The sequence below is a fragment of the Oryzias latipes genome, chromosome 22, assembly GCF_053564925.1.
Source record: "Oryzias latipes strain Hd-rR chromosome 22, Olatipes_Hd-rR_3.1".
NCBI classification, from domain to species: domain Eukaryota; kingdom Metazoa; phylum Chordata; class Actinopteri; order Beloniformes; family Adrianichthyidae; genus Oryzias; species Oryzias latipes.
Window position 1 is genome coordinate 20,673,192 of NC_136258.1, and position 8,425 is coordinate 20,681,616.

Consider the following 8,425-nt stretch of genomic DNA (forward strand, 5'->3'; position numbering starts at 1 on the left):
TGAGATGTGACACTTCACTGCACTCTACTGAACTTCACAGTAAAAAACTAGAAGGATTAGAAAAGAAGAGGTTTTGTATTTTGAGAAAGTTATTATATTTTTACAAAAGAAAAACTAAATGTTACACTTGTAAGAGCAAGCAAGTAAACAACTCATCCTCAAACTGAATTTATTTTACATATTTTTCTCACTTTGAAAATAACCAAAGTTATAGAAAGTATTACATTTTAGTAAGATTCAAAGTACATAGTCACCTCAGTTTCTAACTGTTGTGCCATTTCTGAAAAGGACAAAGAAAAAAATAAGGTGTCATAAAGAGAAGAAAACAAAATGACAACTATAGGTCGCTTAGTGACTTAAATTTAGCGTTCAGCATAAATCTCTCTCAAAATTAAAATGTCAAAAACAGGAGGGACACAAACAAACACCAAATGCTTACTTTATGCTGGTCCTGAATGAAAACACAACATTGAAATTAAACAGGATGCAGAAACTGTTTCTGTGTTGTGGTCAATCCTGCATGGAGACAAATTGCTGGTTTTCACTCCATTCAGCTTTGCTGACTCCTTTGAACTTGCAGGTTGCACCTGTCTTCATTCATCTCCTGAGCTGCAGAGTCTCCCATTGAATTAGAATTCCTACTTGCTTATGGGCAAACTACAACTGACAACTGAATGAGGTGTTCAGGCGGCTAACTGTGACCTGCCTGATTCCATAAAGCCTTGATCTTTTAGTAATTCAGTTTAACTTCTGACTCTCGTGTGATAAAGCAAAGCCCTTTGATTCATTTTAGTGTAGTGACATGATAGTGCAAACGTGTGTGTCTGATTTACTGGAGAAGGTCAACTAAAACATGTACTTTCAGAAAACTTCAGAAAACATAAACATGTCAACAAATTCCTCATTTGTCAAGTTTTATTACAACCTAATTTTCCCAAACTTTGTTACTGAAATGTGATGTTTAAAGCCACAAAAGGTTGGTTTAACAAAGTCGTGCCTCCTGTGTCTACAGTTGAGTTTATGTCCAACAACATGAGAAATTTCGATACTTATAACCCTGCAGATCCAAAACATTATTACACCAGATCAGGGGTCGGCAACCCATGGCTCCGGAGCCACATGTGGCTCTTTCATCCATCTGTTGTGGCTCCCTGTGACTTTGGAAAATAATGAGTATTTTATAATAATTAAATTTTATTTTAGTTTTTTCATTTTTCATGGCATTTCAAAGGCGCTGATGGCTCCGTATGAAGCGAGTGCCACGTAAAAAACAGCTTCGTAATGAGCTCGTATTTATCGGGCGAGACCTGCAGAGCTGATAGCAGGGAGAGGCACGCGGGGCGGCTTCAATAAACACTCCGATCTTCTGCCGGGAACTTGACGTGCCGTGGGGCTGAGACCAACTCGCTGATGACAGACTGAGAGTTCGCGCCAGCGTTGCCAGATAGAGTCACAGGTTTCCAGCCGAAAAGTCATCTGAAAACCGCCAGACCCAGCCAAAAACCGCCCAACACAGCTTTTGTTGATGTTTTTTTTTTCATACTGGACTGATAAAATAAAAGATTTTTCTAAATAAAAGATAGTTCAGACTAAAAATAAAATGTGTACAATATTGAATATTTCTTCAGCAGGCCGCCTTCTTCCATTTATTTTCTTAACCCGCTCTATCCCCGCTATAACCTGCGTCTGGCTCTTTCATCCTTGTGCTGCGCTGGAGCGACCCGACTACCGTATTTAGCGCTTTCTGTGTAGGACACACTGAGGAGCGCGGGGGAAACCAACTCTCAGCTGCAGAGGATATGAACAGGTGAACATGTAGAGAGGAATAGCAGGTAGAGAGGCGGAGGAGGGGCTTTGGCTTCAAACTCTGTCAAAGAGATGCAAACACGGGCGTCAGATTGAGACGCAGCTTTCCGTGCAGGAGTTGAAGCAGAGACTTTCTCTGGGATGATTTTATGAACTCACACATGGAAACATGATTACCAAGTAGAACTCTTCAAAATAATAATCCTGATCTCTCCACGTTCTTTGCAGCGGTGTATGCTTCAGACGATCTCCGATTGGCCAATCTCCATGTCAATCAAGTCCCGTACTTCTCAGTGAGGATTTTGATTGGTTGGTGGATTTTAAAGAAGTACTTTTTTTTTTTTATCTTTTCTGGCCTGCGATCTACACTCATGTCATTGAAGATCGACCGGTAGATCGCGATCGACGTAATGAGCACCTTTGAATAATATATACATGCATAATATATATAATGATGTCAAAACGGGTTGTGGCTCCGGGAGCTTTCTTTTTTATTAGGGGCGGTCCCAAATGGCTCTTTAAGTAAAAAAGGTTGCCGACCCCTGCACCAGATGAACAACTGCAAAAGGGCATTAGGGTTTCTGCCTGCATTCATCAAACAAGCCACGATTGCATAAAAGTCAAGTGCAAGGAATTCCTAATCACCTAAAAGGTGTAAATGGCAAGAACTAAATAATAAAGCAAATAAAGTCTAATCAATGGGAACACTTTTTTGACTCATCTCACATTTTCAAAAGCTTCTAAATAAGCTACTAAACATTTAAAAACAAACATATCTGGGTATGAATTTGAATTAAATATACATTTCCTTTGTAATTGCAGCAGATTAACTATTTATAGAACCGTTCTGCAGGAAAAAAATGACTCCTCTGATCCACAGAACAAAGCCGCTTATAAAGTGGAAACTCTCCAGACCAATTTTGTTGATGCTTTTGTTATGACAGAGGGTGACAAAGGGGACCTTTAGCATTGTGATAAAACACAGCTGTGCTGAGAAAACATGCAGAAGTAAATGCTGTGCGATTTTTGGAAGACAGTCTTTCCCTAGTTTTTGAAAATTGCAGACTTTTATTTTAGGTGGATTGTAATCGCTTTGGCCTGCGCAGTGTTGTAGTGGTCAGTACTCTCAATGAGAGGGCCCTGGTTCAATCCCAGGCTGGGATGTTTCTGTGTGGAGTTTGCATGTTTTCCTCGTGGGTTATCTTCAGGCACTCCAGCTACCTCTCAAGGTCCAACAACGTGCTTCATTGGCAATCTGGCGATTACTAAATTGTCTCATAGGTGTGAATGTGAGTGTGTGTAGATGTGTGGCCCTGTGACACACTGGCAACCAAGAGTGTAACCTACCTCAACAGTTGGGAGATTCAATTCAACTTATTTTTTTTTATATTGCCCAATATTACAACACTGTTGTCTCAATGGGCTTCAATAATTGCACAAAACATAAAATCAGTTATAAAACACTATTGCTGATTTCTAAACCAAACTGAACAGACCAAGCTAAACTGGGCATCCCTGCCCTTTGACCCTTTTTCTCAGTAAGGAAAAACCCGATTCCAGGGCAAAAAAGGTAGAGACCTCAGGGATGTCCACGTGAAGGAGGGATCCTCTCCCAGGATGGACGGGCGATGCACCAGAAGAATTCACGTATCTAATTCTACAACTACATGTTTGAATAGTGTAGCAGATGGGCTTCACCGAGATGGAACAGGGGGACAGCTGGGGACCCAAGACGAGGTCCACAACCAAGGACAGAAGCACATTCTCCTTGGTCTTTACAGTGTTTATGTAATAATCCCCCTTATTGTAACCACCGTGCCCGTTTTCTATGTAGGTGTGCCTGTATATTTGCTGCAATTATCTGATATATGTCTTTCTGATTGGTCGAACACCCAATCCAGGTAATCAACTGCAAGCAGTGGAAACAGGCAGGGTTGTCGATCTTGAGGATCTGGGTTGGGGCTGCCCTGGTAGAGATCCCTGGTTTATTCTGCTTTGGCCTCACGACAGCAAGTGCCAGCCAGCCTAATGATTCTAATCTGAACAAAATGTGTAGAAAACTGATGGAAAACTTTTTCTTTTTGATATATACTTAAATTGCAACATTGGATTTTATTCTTGGGAGACAATATTTTATCTGATAGGTGGTAAAAACTGGTCCAACAAAAGCACAGGACTAAAAGCGTCTTTCACTATGCCTGATGCAAAAGATTTAGACATTCCCTCCTTTTTCTCAAGCTCTACTCTTGCTTGGTTTTTAACTCAACTCTTTTAGCAACTTATACTGAGTCTTAAAAACAACTCCCTGATGCACCAGTAACCAGTTCTTCGCTAGCATTATAAATGTCTGCCTGCTTGCTGGGATTCCATCTTAGACCTTGGTGAGCAATCAAGTTCCCAGAGCTTTCAGTAGCACATGGTGAAGGGATTACCTCACTGGTACTTTCTCCATCATGTCCACCACACGGCATAAATATAGCTACAACCAGAGTTTACTTGCTGCTTAGGTGTAGTGTGTCGGGATGAAAAGACGTGGATATGCATGGCTAAATACATGGTGGACTCTGCAGCTCTAACTGTATCGGACAGGCGACTCATGTGGAAACAGCATTATCCTGAGGCAAACTTAGGGGCGGATAGCTTAAAGATAAACACACACACACACACACACAGCCACACACACACCTACACACACACACACACACACACACACAGGCATCTGTCTTTGCAAATAAAAACGTATTTTTCCTTTTTTTGCCTGCAGGTATTGTGCGCTAGCTAAAGTAATGTACATGTATTGATTTGAACCGACCATGCAGTTTGCCTTTGACTCCATTCACTGTAATAAATGAAGTACCGGTAGTTAGATCATCTAGGATGAAAGAGAAATCTCTTTCTGATGTTGTGGTTGTTTTAAATTCTTGGGAGTAGTTAGCATCTTGGATAGCGGTCAGAGCGTTTTTTTTCTTCTTTTTTTTGGGATGAGACAAGAGGAACCCCAGGAGGTGTTGGGCTTGAAGCTTCAGAGAGTGAAAACAAAAGAATAAATGTGATTTAGAGTTAAAAAAAAATGGTGGTTTAGGATAAAATACGAGTTGTTTTCTAATAAAACAGCACATATTTTTAAACCAAAAGACTCAATGAGCATAGTTTCAGAGATTAATGAACATAAAGATCAAAGTTCATTCTTTACAATAATTATGATATAAGAATGACATTTTTTAAATATGTGCATGGTAACCATCTTATTTAAATATATATTTTTAAATGTATAAACCATTCATGAATTTCTTCTATTACAGCTGTAATAGTTTTGTTTGTTTTCAGTTATGAATCTTCTGTTTCACCCTGTAATTCACATCAGGCTCAGGATAATAGTTATCCACAGCTGTATTCATTTAAGTTCATCAACCTCAGTGTATTTAACGTCTGGTTTTTCAGTTTATCCTTGTCAAGTCATCTGCACTATTATCTTTTCTGAGCTTATTCATGTTTAAGTTTATTAATTGAATCTTTATGTTCCTGCAACAAACAGTTGTGGGTCCTTCATTCCCAGATTTCTGACAGAAGTGAAGAATAATCATTTAAAAATAGTCCTAGAATATTTACTTGGTACAAGGCCAGTTTTGCATTAGATACGCCAAAGATCACTTAAATGTGTGTTATGCTAACTTTAGACCCACTTCGATCAGCATTTGAACTGTTGTAAAAGCGCTCCTTTTGTTTTTAATAATGAATACGCCATTTTTAGCAAATTTACAAAACTTCTGTTGCTTTCTCGGACATAGAATATGTAGAGAAGCAAGAGTTCGTTAGAGATTTGCCTCTGAGCTGTGGGCGCAGAGCAAACCAACCCCCCCTTCCCATCACCCATAACTATCTGTTATAGGTTATATCTGTTTACTAGCTCAGACCCCCAACCTAACATTAGCGGTTCAACAAACATGGAGAGCAATATTTATGCTATCCAGCTGTACAGCTTTGAGCCAGATGTCAGAATGGATTAGGAAAACAAAGACGTACATGGGTCTAGTCATTCACAAGTGGATGGAGCGGAGCAGGGAGCTTGTGGGCAAAGCATCAAATTTTCTATGGAACAAATACAAACATTTTCAGATGACTTTTTTTCATCTGCTCCTGATTTACAACAATCGGAATAACGAAATTCTCAAAAATGCACATTTAAGCTTAATTTTCTTAATATATGTCCTGCATCATCATACAAATGCCACAAGAACATGTTCAAAACACAATTTTCATCACAGTGGGTATTTAAAATAATTTGGCATCACTTTAAATGGTGTTGCTAAACAGTTGACAAAGGGAAAATGTTGTTTCCTTTATTTACTAAAGAAAGACAATATCTTTAGTAAATAAAGTAAATAATGTCTTTAGTAAATAAAGGAAACTGTGCAGGGCTGCACGGTGGCACATTGGTTAGCGCTCTTGCCTCACAGCAAGAAGGCCCCCTGTTCAAGTCCCCTTGCTGGGGGACCCAAAACAGACGGCAGATCAATGGGGGACCTCTCTGTGTGGAGTTTTCATGTCCTCCCTGTGCATGCATGGGTTTCCTCCAGGGTCTCCAGCTTCCTCCCGCTGTCCAAAAACATGCTTTATAGGTCAATTGGCAACTCTAAATTGTCCCTAGGTATGAGTGTGAGTGTGAATGTGAATGGGTGTGTGATTGCAGCCCTGCGACAGACTGGCAAACTGTCCAGGGTCTACCCTGCCTTTGCGGGTGGCTGGGATAGGCTCCGGCAGCCCCGTGACCCCCGAAAGCGACAAAACGGCAGAAGATGAAAATGAATGAAAAAGACTATGTGTTTAAAAGTTACAAAATCAAACAATATTTATAACTAGCATTTTGATCAGTTTGATTACAGGCTTTAGAGTCATATACAGGAGTATTTAAAGTGCATCTTTCTTTATCTAAATAATGGATTCCAGTACCGCATTCACATTTTTGTATTAAATGCTTCTCTATCTTTACCTAAACTGCAACTGATTTTAATTAAAGGTGTATTAAACTGAAATTGGGGAGGAAAACATGATTAATCAAAGCTTTTAAAAAACATAGCAAGACTGCTCGATGAGAGAAGTTGTAGCCGACATCAATTAAAACCAATCTTGCTGGAAACCCAGAGGCCACTACAAACTCACATGACCTCAGCAGACCCTTTTGGGATGATGTAACACTGAGGAAACTCACTAGCAGTACATCATCTGATCTTTTTTCTTACATTATCTGAGCTTTAAAAGACTGTCACTGAATCCTGTACCATTATGACTATGTGTTTAAAGTTTTATCCTCTAAAAATGTTGCAATTTAAGCGTATATCAAAAAGAAAAAGTTTTCCATCAGTTTATCGAACCAAACACCCTAAAATGGAGTTCCACAGGGGAGCTGTCTCAGTCCGCTTTTACTTTTCCCATACTTGTTGCCACTCTGTGAATTATTAAACAGTGTTCTGCAGTGGAAAATGTGCATTATATTTTGTTTAACCAAACACAGTTACACATTGTCATTGATATAAACAAAAGAACTAAGTCATTATTTATTAAACCTAAATGGAAACAAAAACAGAAATCTATATTCCAAGCCCCAAAAAAAACCCCAAACATAAGTCCCACATTTAAAATGGACAAAAACACTCTATTTTAGATTATAAACCAAGAAACCGTAAGAGAAGTTAATCCCCCCACCTCCCAAATATACTGTACTGTACTTGACTAAGAAAATTCAAGTCATTAAAAATGTTTATTAGCTAATATTTTAACAATCTGTAGGAGTACTGCATAGACCTTCTTTAACGTTAGGGAATTAGTTCAAGGTTCTCATATTTGAGAGGCTCCTTGCAAAGGTTATAGGCAAAACTTTCTAGACTCATACGAGCTATTTATCTTTGGAAAACCCTTCATGCTTGAATTTATTTCTAGTTATTTAAAAAAATATTCTTCAGTGTGATTTTCAATTCTAGTTGATGCTAAAGTAAGGTGTAGTCCTTGGTTTAATAGTACGTTGCAAATCAGTGACAGGAAGAGGTTAATCTCCTGTTGACAGGAAGTAAAGTACGGGACACAGTCTTATTAGAACAGCCAGCATATTACACAGAGAAAAACCAATAACTTATTTCTTCATTTTAGCTTAATGTTCTAATTCATTTTCTTCAATATATTGCCATTTTACCATTGATTTATTCCTGATTTTATTTAATGTATAGTCTCCATTTTTGCTGTATTATTTTATCATTGTTAAGTGTGTGCAGTTCTTTGCTGTCAGCACTTTGAGGTGTATTTGAAAGGTCCCTCTGTTGTTATCAGGTCATTATAGAAAACCTTATACTAAAAAAATCAAGGAAAATCTGTTTTTGGTAGTATAAGTGAATCTACTGTTTGTGGTTTGTGGTTAATAACATAAGAGGGAGTTTTTCTCCACTACAACAGTGAACGTGTCATGAATGCTTTTAGCACCTGCTTTCCTGCTGCAGACAAGTATCATCTCCATTTTGTGCTGCATCAGCATTGCTGCTTTAAGGAATTCCAGTTCTGTTTTGAAATCATGAAAATTTGATGAATCTAGAGTATGCCCTCATTAATTCTGAGAGTAACAATAAATAAA